We start from the raw sequence: 12217 nt of genomic DNA, 5'->3' as shown, positions 1-12217 counted from the left end.
CGATTTATTATTACTTGCTAATTTTTCTTTCTTAAAAACTCATAATTTCTCTTTATTTTTAATATTTTATTATACTTATTTAAATATTATAAATTATATTCAAAGGTGTAATTGGTTATATTTAGATTAGTAAAATATTTATATGTAATGATTATGTCTTAATTATATTGGTTTTTATTATTTTGTTCACCATCTACATGAAAATTTTAAAAAAAAAATTTCACTTTTTCTTTTATTATTACATTCTTTTTTTCATTTTTCTTTTCCTCTAAATCCGCGTTTCTCATATTTCCATTGCTGAAAGAGACAGGGGCTTAATATCATTTTAACCATTTTAAATTTGGTTATATTAATTTCAATTCCGAAATCGAAAACTTTAATTAATTATTTTCACATTTTCAAATCAATTTCAAAAACTTTCAATCGTCTTTAAGGGTGTGTTCACTTGAGAATGATTGTGGAGAGTGATTGGAGGAGAATAATTGAGTGAATTTGAGAGTAATTTTTTTTTGTGTTTAGTAGATTTGAGGATGAAGTTTGTGAAAATTACTATAGGATTTGATTGATGTGACAATTTTAAAAAATTTGTTTAATTGGTAGAAATTAAAAATTACCAAAATATCCCTAGTTATTAAAATAATATAAAATGATAATTGTTAAGGTTATATTTAAATGTAAAAATGTTTATGAAGAGAAAAAAATAAAAATTAATTTTGAAAATTTAAAAAAGTTGTAATTTAATAAATTGGAATAATTTTTTTAATAAGTTTAGCTATTTAGTAAATGGAAAAAAAAATTATAATAGAGAAAAAAATAAAAATTAATTTTGAAAATAAAATAAAATTATATTTAAATAAAATAAATAATTATGTGATATTTAATTATTGCTATTAATAGGATATTTAATTAAATAAAAATAAAATTATGTAATTAGTGATTATATATTTTATTTCTTTAATTATTTTTTTGTAATAACTAACCTAGATACTTTGTATTATTTATTATATTATTTGTTATATTAATTATTTTTGCTTTTTTAATATGGCGTATGTAACGCCCCGACAACTTATAGGGACTGTTGACTGCCCCCACAAATCACCACGAGACTTTCTAGTGTGCTTTGTCCTCACTCGCACACTTTCCGGGAAAACTTCCCGGAAGGTCACCCATCCCAGAACTACTCCAGGCTAAGCACGCTTAACCATGGAGTAGTTCTGGGATGGGTGACCTTCCGGGAAGTTTTCTCGGAAAGTGTGTGAGTGAGGACAAAGCACACTGGAAAGTCTTGTGGTGATTTGTGGGGGTAGTGAACAGTCCCTGTAAGTTGTCGGGGCGTTACAAATGGTATCAGAGCCTAGCCTCTCCCAGTACGGTGTGGTTCGAGGACGAACCAAGCGGAAGTTGGTGGGCATGTGACACCTGGGCACTGACGAGGGCGGGGAGTGATTGCCGGTGCAAGAGGCATGGACAAGGAGCGACTCTTGGCAGGCTTCCAGTGGAAGGGGCACGTGGAGGAATCGAACATACATCGGAATGAGAGGGATCCGGAAACTGTATAGGTATGGGACTATACAGTTGAAGGATAACTTAAAGGAATTGATTTGTTTGCGTTTATGGTTGTGTGTGTTTTGCGATGATCGTATAACTTTTGGTTATATGGGAGCCATGTGACACCCGGGCACTGACGAGGGTGGAGAGTGATCGCCGGTGCAAGAGGCATGGACAAGGAGCGGCTCCTGGCAGGCTTCCAGTGGAAGGGGCACGTGGACGAATCAAACATACACCGGAATGAGAGGGATCCAGAGACTGTATAGGTATGAGACTATACAGTTAAAGGATAGCTTAAAGGAATTGATTTGGCTACTCATATCAACAAATGCATTTGCTTTTCGGTAGCCAAACTCATAAGAACTCCATGGTTAAGCGTGCTTAGCCTAGAGTAATTATGGGATGGGTGACCTTCCAGGAAGTTTTCTCGGAAAGTGTGTGAGTGAGGACAAAGCACACACGAAAGCCTCGTGTTGATGTGTGGGGGCAGTCAACAGTCCTTGTAAGTTGCCAGTCCTTGTAAGTTGCCACTCATAATCTTAGATTACGAATCCACCTCTAGAACTCCTTCACCTGTAACACAAAAAAACCAAATGGTTAGGCTGCTGCATGTACTCATGGTGCTTCAACGAATCTTCAAATCTCAGCTTCGTCACGCAGTGCCTGGACAGTGATGCATCCTCCATCCTGATAAAAATCCGTATCTAAAAGAGGCGTAGGTAAATTACATACGGAAAAATCCGTATATAAATTACATACAGAATATCCATAGATAATTAATTATTTTTTTAAAAAAATTAATATTAATTATTTATATTATCATAAAATTTACACATTAAAAAACGTTTAAATAACTAATTTAATATAAAATATTGTTATAACATTAGTATATTTGTATTTGAAACCAAAGTGGAATTAGAAAGAATCCACTGTCAAACATATAACTCAACCAAATTTTAGATTTCTAACGTGTAACTAAATTTTTCAACTCTAAATTGTAACATGTTATATTCTAACTTTAAATTACAACTTTACAGTATGTCAGGGCATTATGAACTACACCAGTTATGTTAAAACCAAAATAAAATTATAGAAACTAATTCCAACAATTATTTATTTAGAAAACAAGATTCCCTCCTATGAAAAAAATCTACACTTTCAGACCTTAAAAAATACCTTTTAACAAGAAATATATACAATCATATATGCACATAAGCTACACCAAACTACTATCCTTCTCATCATAATCGAGGTCTCATCTTTAATTCTTACAAAAATATCAAATTACATTAATTCCTGCAACGTATTTGAAAGCATTATTTCCATTTCATCACAACATTTATTATGTTAATCTCTTCATCATTATCTTTAAGTTCATCTCTATTGACTACTCATCACTGTTATCTATGAAAAAGAAAATTAAGTTAAATAACAATAAAACATTATCATAAATTATTAGATAATAACTGAACACACACAATAACAAAGTATTAAGTGTTAATTTTAGAGGTATTCATTAATTAGTACATAGCAACGATGACAAGTGAACATGTCTAAATTTTTTAAACCTTTTGTGTTTATATGATACTTTTATATTAGTTAAATATTACTGTGGATATGACAGTAAACTTAGCATTGCAATCCTATCAATTCCACATATAATTTTTGATAGACAAGAAACCTTATCATTATTAGTCAATAAATTAAAACTATCCAAGTTCAACCAAAAAAAACGCACAAGTTCATCGCCATTAAGTTATTGTTTATTTATAAACAAAAACTTTTAAAATAAATTATTCATCTAACCACTTTTCTTCCTCAACAGCAAATTTCCATTTCTCTGTCCTTTCTAGGATATCTCTTGTGCTTAGAGTTTGTTCCTTGTCTGGTTTTTGATGCAAATGAGACATATCAACATTATCTGTAAAGCTATCAAAAGTGTTCAAAGAAAAATTAGAGCCAACAAACACAACAATAATTTTCTAAAGTATTTATAATTGCAAAAGATTAAAAAAATTAAGTGAAATCTTTATATGCATCCACAAATACTTTTGAAAAAAAGAGAGTTCTAAAAATTATATAAAGGAGATAATAAGATAGGTTTTGTACTACATTTGAAACTTCTAAATGTGTTCCTTTTTCTCAAATTCTTATCCTTTTAACATCATATTTCTAAATTATAAGAAAAATGAAATACTACAGTCATGGTCATGGCATGGTCCAACCTTGCAACGATTTTGAAGCTCCAAGCTTGCGCAGGCAACATAGAACGGAACTTGCAATTGCAATGCACGACCTGGGAATACACGTCGCTCCGGAACCGAATAGACTGATGTATTGTGGGCACTTGACATCTTTAATTTAGTATGATAAAAGTATAAAAGAAAAAAAGAAGAGTATTGTTGAATGAGTGTGAGTATTTGAAAATAACTGAATATGTCAGAGCCAGATCGTTAGAAAAGTCTGAACGTCATTATCAGAGCAACCTAGGTGGGACAAACAACGTCATTCCATATTTTTCTTCTATTGAATTATGGTGAACATTTTGAAAATATTTCAAATATGGAAAGAGTGATAGGTTTTCAAACATACGAAGCTTAACCGAGAGGACAGAGATTTGGCTTTGTGAGGTTTATGGATGTAAGGAACATAACTCTCAATTTCATTCGTGGCCTATGGATAAATTCTAATTCATATATGAATATATGAATAAACTTCCTTCTTAAGTGAGTGGATTAAGATTAAAATTAAGGTAGATTTGAACCTATTATAAATATTAAGATTAAGATTAAGGTAGATTTAAACTTATCATAAGATTTTAATTAATTTTTAAAATATTTGTTTAGGTTATATATTGAATTAGACTGAAAGTTAAGATAGGTCAGTTTGGAATAAAGATTGAGATGAGTCGTTTTAGATGAAAAATTGAGACGGACATTCTCAAACAAAAGTTGAGATCGGTTAACCCAAGTCGAAGGTTGATATGAGTCGGAGGTTGATACTGGTAGGTCCTTAGCTCAAAGTACAAGGCCTAAAGACATATGTACATATTTAAAAGGCTTAAGAGAAGGGAAAAACAAGCTTGAACATCATCTCCATAAGAGTAAAGTCCTTCTTCTTTCGTCCTCTTAGCTAGCCCAGTTCAACTTGTGTCTTCTTGTATGGATCTCGATCAAGCTCCCTAGATGAGCTTCAGTCATATCCTTCCTCTTGAAAAATGATATGTCCTCATATCGACAAGATATTTAAGGAAGCACAACTTTAGTTATTTATTTTCTCCTGGATCAAAGTCGTATCTATAGATTAATATAATATTTAATATGTTTTGTATCTTAAACACAACCTCAATTGACTATTACATCTCATCTTAAGGCAAATGGTAATACAGTATAAATTGTCAACTAGATATTAAAATAATAATTAATTAAATAACACTAATAGAAAAAAAAATTTATGATAGGATATTATGATAGGTGAAATTCACCTGTCATAATATATTCACCAATAATAATTTTGTAATAAAATTAAGATATATTATAACGTATTTTAAAAAAGTCTATGACATTTTCGTAATAACAACTATACATATTATAACAGCTAGAAAAAGTCATCTGTCATCATAAATAGAATATAATGGCAAAATGGAAATTATAGTAAAAACAAATTATGATAGATATTGAAAAACTGTCATAATAGCTGCAAACCCATTTTATTTTCATTTCGAAACTTCATTCATGCTGAAGCATCTCTTTTCATTTTCGCGTACCCCTCTCGTCTTCATCCTCTCACATTTTTCACTTCTCATTCTCGAGACTTCTTCCACAGGACCATAGATATTAATTCTCTCTACTTCTTGTTGATTCGCATTCCTACATCACAGAACCACATTTTCGTTGTTGTCTAGCGAGTTTTCTCCAACTCTAAACATCATTGCTAGGTTTCATACTTCTTCATGATTTCCTTTCTATTTTCACATTTTTCTTCGATTTCGCCGATTAAATTATTGTTTATCACCTTTTCCACCAATTAAAACACCTTTTTTCCGTTCGTTCCTCATTTTTAACGCTCAATCTCGCCGATTAATCGATTCACCTAGGGTTTCCTCCAGTAAATTCCCTTTCTATTACTGTAATTTGTGGCAAGGGTGTTACGAAACCTCCATCAAGGGAATCAGCTTCTCCGAAGACAAGAGCATGTTGCCTGCTTCCTCTAATGAGAGCTTCTGGGTCACGAGCCAGGGTCACGAGCCAATCAAAGAGGATGGACAAAACCCGTGACTTAATCCCTGGAAATTCTCGGAGAAGCATGAAATCGACAAAATTGGTGCCAAAGCCTAAAAGGAGTAAGGTTCCCATTCTCAACTCTGTTGCCTTAACTTTAGATTCCGATTCTCTCACTTCTTACTGAGTCAATAATCTTTTAATAGTGTTTGATTATTTTATTCGATGTGAAGTTTGCAGCTTTTTCGATTGCTGCAAAGAAGCACATCGATCAAAGTATAACTATCCTCGATGTGCAGGGAGTGGTAAGAGAAATAGTTAATCATATGCGCCAAGAATGAAGTCATAATTTATTGAAGAAAATTGGCATTTCAACATAGCGTAGCTTAAATGAGAAAATGTTAAAAGCCGAGAGATAGTATTTTATCGGATTGAATATGAATCTTGATATGAATAGGAGAGAAAAAAATTGGAGAAATAAATCGAGACATTTTATTTGCCTTGTTAAGAGGAATGGTAAGTTGTGTTATGCTTGCATCAAGTATCATGTATTACCTGGAATTGAATTCCATATGTTTTCCAATTTTAGTCATTATACTTCATTATACCTTATATTGAAATCACACATTTTAGGCATTGCTGAAATGTGAATATCAGAAGGTTGAGGTTGGGATAACTGATGTGCCTTATGTGAATTGTGGCTATTTTTTTAATAAAAATATCCGCTGATAGAATGCTCCAGCTTATAATATATCTCTGTTTTCTTCTTTTTGTGTATATTTTATTTGAACCTGCAAGCTGATGGCGAAGTCTGGTTTTGGGATGTAGGCCCTACATGATGAAGATAAACTTCAGCGTATAAAGTTCAGTTATAACCATGGGTTAGAAAATCAATGGTTAAGATTTTCTAATCAAAGATTATATCTTTCTTTTATCCCCTATGTATGGCCTCTTGCTTGGTAAAGCAATTGCTTCAGAAGGGTTATGCTGTCAACACCACTGTTAGAGATCCAGGTTGCTCTCTCTATCTTAAATGTCTCATTGTAAAATTATTTATACACTATTTTTTTTTTAAAGGATCACTCATTACTTAACTTAGTGTTTTGGTGCAAATAATGCTAAGAAAATATATCACCTTTTAGCACTGCAAAGTTTGGACGAATTAAACAAATTTGGAGCAGATTTAACAATTGAAAAGGATTTTGATGCCCCTATTGCAGGCTGTGAACTTGTCTTTCAGCTTGCTACACCTGTGAACTTCGCTTCTGAAGACCCTGAGGTAGATTTCACACCAAACAAGAAACTGCATTATAGATTTTACAACCAAATGCTTTTACATTTACATGTGTGACCAAGAAAAAGACCAATGAGAAATTCTTTTGCAATTAATATTCAGAATGACATGATCAAGCGTGCAATATCAGGAGTGTTGAGTGTGTTGAAAGCATATGCTCGAGCAAAAGGTGTCAAACGAGTCATCTTAACATCTTCAACAACTGCTGTAACCATAAACCCTGTCAAGGAGACAGGTCTGGTTATGGATGAAAGCAACTGGACTGATGTTGAGTTCTTGAGCACTGCAAAACTACCCACATGGGTAAAATTCAAACTTTTTTCTTCACCTATCTGGATCAACTTTTTCCTAATTAGTTTGAAATGAAATTGATTTCCAAGTTAAGTGCTTTAGTGATTTTTGTTAGATTATTTTAGTTCAAAAGCAGCTCATTAAAACTCAATATAACAATTTCTATCCGACTAAAACTAGTTAGAGTTGTTTCAATTCAGACTCTTTTTAACATAGGATTAAACGTGTGAATATTTACCTAGAATTATGTTAATCATCCAAACATGTAGGGTTATCCTGTCTCCAAAGCACTGGCAGAGAAAGCTGCATAGAAATTTGCTGAAGAGAATCACATGGATCTCATCACTGTGATACCAACTCTCACAACTGGTCCTTCTCTCACTCCAGACATCCCATCAAGTGTTGGCCTAGCCACATCTCTCATAACAGGTTCAAATATGCACAAGATCTAACCATTTTATAACCTTTGTTCATGCTCGTATCCTTTTATCTGAGATAGGATTTATTTCTTGAAGTGTTCCACCCTTTTAGGAAATAATTATTGTCTCTTGCTCTGCTTTTTCTATTAAGTTGCGGATATTGATAGACCTCCATTATTGAGGCATATGACATTTGGAAAGGGGTAGGAAATAGAAGGTTAACGCAATCTGACATGATGAAAAGGACATGATAGTAAATAAATGGATTATTTATGTCAAAACCTGGAGCGTAACTGAATGTCGAGATGACAAGGAGTAATGTGAGGTGGAAAATCTGTTGGGGAGAATGAGAATTTGAAAGGGAATAATATATTGCGTAGTGGACATGAATTGAGAAGAAAAAGGGGGATGGGCCATATCTGGAGGTTCTGCACGTGTACATCAATCTAGATTAATCTTCTATATTTTAACAGTTTCTTTTCTTGAATCATAAGAAGCTATTCTCCATTGTTTTGTAGTTTAGTTTCTACAAGTAAGAAATATCATTTGCTTTATTATTGAGCTTTGCAGACTTACTATAAGGATTTAACATTTAAGATCTCATCTCATTAAACCCTTGATTAATTTCTTTTTGTCTTCATATGGTAGGAAATTATTCCTTTAATTCAAAAGAGAATTGAGCATCAGAGTTGGGATTGCTAGTTTTCTAGCCTTCTTACTATGCTTATAGTCCACTCTTCTCGTTGAATTTGAAATTCAGACTCATCTGGCAAAATATTTAAGTTGAGCCCTTGATCTATATTGATGACCATGTGTGGACTTTGACACAGAATTTGCTCTGTCTGTACTCCTGCACTCCTTTCTCATGATATGAATTTTTTCATCAGGCAAACTTTATGAGAAAATGTAGTTTTGTTCAGGATGTAGTAATATGTAGAATCACCTTCATGTTTGTGCCTAATCCTTTATTATTTTGTACCTTAGTGTGATAAAATAAAATGTTTATTACAAAATTGTTCTTGAAGACATTAGAGCTAAGAGCTAAGTGGGTTTCTTTTATTTTAAGTGAGTAAATTGTAGAAACTTCACTACAATGTAGTGTAGGTAAATGTTATGTTTGGATTTAATATATGATTTGATATACAAATTATGTATTAAATATTATTACACATTTTAATGTTTGAAATGAATTTCATTATGTTAGTTTAATTTAATATGTTCATTTCATGCTATATTGATTATAAATTGATTGATGAGATTATAATTGTAATTTGAATGATATGTCAAAAATAATAATGATTTTTTTTTTTTACAAAACACCGGACCTATTATGATGGACTTTTCTGTCCGTCATAATACACTGGACTTATTATGATGGACGTTTTTGTCCGTTATAATACAGTGGACTTATTATGATGGACTTTTCTGTCTGTCATAAAATGCACAGACCTATTATGACACCCAGAACTATGATGTCAGGTTATTCGTCGTAATAAGTCATTTTTATCCGTCATAAAAAGTATTTTTTCTATAATTAACTTTATGTACATAGTTTAAATCAAATTCAATTAATTTCACCATTTAAATTTCAACAAAATATTATTTATAAATTTATAAAATTCATAGGTATTTTTACTAACGTCTAAATGTAAAATAATAAAATTATTTTCAGTTTATATTTCAAAATTACCACAATTTTTAAATTTAACATCATTCAAACTTTTGACTTTTCAATGAAATAATTGTGTACAATTTTGTAAAAGTTTAAATAAAATAAAAAAATATGTGCAAATTTATATTAAACACGTTTGGTACGTGCTGCAATTTGGTAATTGTCCATGGAAAGTTTGATATTGACGCATTTATGTGACGATATTTTATAAAAAAGAATTGCTACGATTCGGATTTCGTCGAAGAAAGTTCCTTCAATTCTTTTATCATCATTGAGTACATCAACCGGATTGTTTTTATTTGTGCTAACATCAAATTGAGAAAAAAAAATTGGATTAAGTATCCTTTCATAAAATAAAAAAATACTTACATCCAAGATCCTCTTCTCAATCACAATTCGAACGATCAATTTATAATTTGGATGATGAATCATCAAATTGGTTACGAATCATGAGATCAGACGGACAACCAAATCGCTCACACAATGTGTGATTGAGACCGGACAATCAACTACCAGCTCGGAGAGTAACCTAGCGAGCTCGACCGACAACCAACCAGACTGACTAGCCATGCACTAGCTGGGATAATCAAGCACCGGCTCGAAGAGCATACCATTAAACTCAGATGATCACCGTAGACCGTCCAACCTAGAATTGGACCAATCAAAATCAATGGTACAAGAACAAATTAACCTTAAAATTGATCAACTTAAAGATTAAATTGTGATTACTCATAATTGGGCCACAATTAAGCTAACGTTAATCAAAACCCGGTCACGAAACCTACAAATAAAGGTTTGAGGTAAGAAGGTAAGTTATGTACATTAATTATTACATTCATTCCTCTACCTTAGATGTTTTAGAGTTGTAAACTCTAACCGCTCTGGAGGTTTCAGAGTATCCAAGCATAATTCCTTCATCACTTTTGGAGTCAAATTTGTCTAAATTATAGTTGAAATTTTTACCACCAATCAAAATAAATTCTCAATCAAACCTAGAAACCATTGAACTCATATGTTCTACGACGCGATTTCCATGAAGGCGTTAGAGGAAGGATTTCTCTTTCTGACTCACGACGATCGCTGGTTCAATGGTGGTTCTGTGATTTGGGATTGCGTTTTAGGTCTGTTTGCAAGTTAACAATTGATGCACTGTGATAATTTGGTGCTTGAGCGGAGAAAACGAAGATGAAGATCGAGGAGAAGTCGTGATTGGTTTTGTGTGTGGAAGTTAAATCGCGAATAAGGAGGCACAAATTAGGGTTTCTTTACGACGGCAATTTGGGTTTACTATGGTGGCGCAGCGGAAAAGAAAAGACGTGATTGAGTTGCAATCACAATTAGGGTTTTGCATTGTTGGGTTTCTCTGTTTTTTCCTACAGGTATGGTGGACAAGTAGTGTCGCGGTGGCGCTCGCGATGAAGGGAGAGTGGTGGCGGAGATATTGCTTCGTGGTGGTCTAAGAAGAAGTTGTCATGATTTTCACAAATGATGAAGAATGGAGGAACTCATGGATTTCGCGTTGTTGACGGCGAGAATCGCCTAATGGTGGCGCATGGTGTTGGCAACGCGGAAAGGTTGATGGCATTGGCGGCCTGAGTTTGGTTGCGTGAGAAGATGAACCTGTAGTGGCGCTAATGGTGTCCTCACGATGCCATTGGCTAGGTTAGTGATAACGGTTGAAATTATCGTTATTTGTGACTTAAAATTGATGCTAAATGAATCTTTTTTTACTTAGAAGCTGACTTGAACTCATAATTTTGCTTTAATTGTGTGAATAAAAGAGTTGAGGTTGGATTGTATGATTCTATCACGATTTCCCTTGATTTAAGAGAATAAAAAAAAGATGAATTTTAGTAAAGAAATGTAGAATTGAAGGTGTTTAGCTAAAAAAATGTGAAATGTAGGAAAAATGAGAAAAAAATTTGTGAAAATTTATGAGTGATTTGATTGATGTAAATAAAAAAAAATATTTTAATAAATAAGTTGTAAAATGATATATTTGGTCTTGTAATAAAGTTATTATTATTATTATTATTTTTTATTTTTTTTATTATTAATATAACTAATAATATTATTTTTTATTATAATTATTTTTTAATATATTTTTGTTAACACTTAATTTATATATTTTTATTTTAATTATTATTATATTTTATATATTGTGTAAATATATAAGACAGGGGTAGTAAATGCATAAATATATGTTGTCTTTCAGCTTTGTCCTCAATCGCACACTTTTTGGGAAAACTTCCCGGAAGGTCACCCATCCCAGAATTACTCCAGGCTAAGCACGCTTAACCATGAAGTTCTTAAGGGTTAGGTTACCGAAAAGTAAATGCATTTTGGTGATATGGGTAGCCAAATCAATTCCTTTAAGCTATCTTTCAACTGTATAGTCCCATACCTATACCGTCTCTAGATCCCTCTCATTCCGGTGTATGTTCGATTCGTCCATGTGCCCCTTCCACTCGAAGCTTGCCAGGAGCCGCTCCATGTCCGTGCCCCCTGCACCATGCTTCTTGCACCGGCGATCACTCCCCGCCCTCGTCAGTGCCCGGGTGTCACATGCCCACCAGCTTTCGTCTGGTTCGTCCTCGAACCACACCGCCCGGAAGGTCACCCATCCCAGAATTACTCCAGGCTAAGCACGCTTAACCATGGAGTTCTTAAGGGTTAGGCTACCGAAAAGTAAATGCATTTTGGTGATATGGGTAGCCAAATCAATTCCTTTAAGCTATCTTTCAACTGTATAGTCCCATACCTATACAGTCTC

General features: G+C 33.0%; 1 pseudogene; it reads left to right on the top strand.

The window, feature by feature from the left end:
* The first annotated feature begins 5242 nt into the window (after window positions 1–5242).
* On the top strand, window positions 5243–8915 carry LOC106753052 (annotated as a pseudogene).
* The last annotated feature ends 3302 nt before the right edge of the window (window positions 8916–12217 follow it).

Source organism: Vigna radiata, unplaced genomic scaffold (genome assembly GCF_000741045.1).
Source record: "Vigna radiata var. radiata cultivar VC1973A unplaced genomic scaffold, Vradiata_ver6 scaffold_91, whole genome shotgun sequence".
NCBI lineage: Eukaryota > Viridiplantae > Streptophyta > Magnoliopsida > Fabales > Fabaceae > Vigna > Vigna radiata.
The sequence above is the reverse complement of the archived record's forward strand: the minus strand, read 5'-3'. Positions and strand labels throughout refer to the sequence as shown.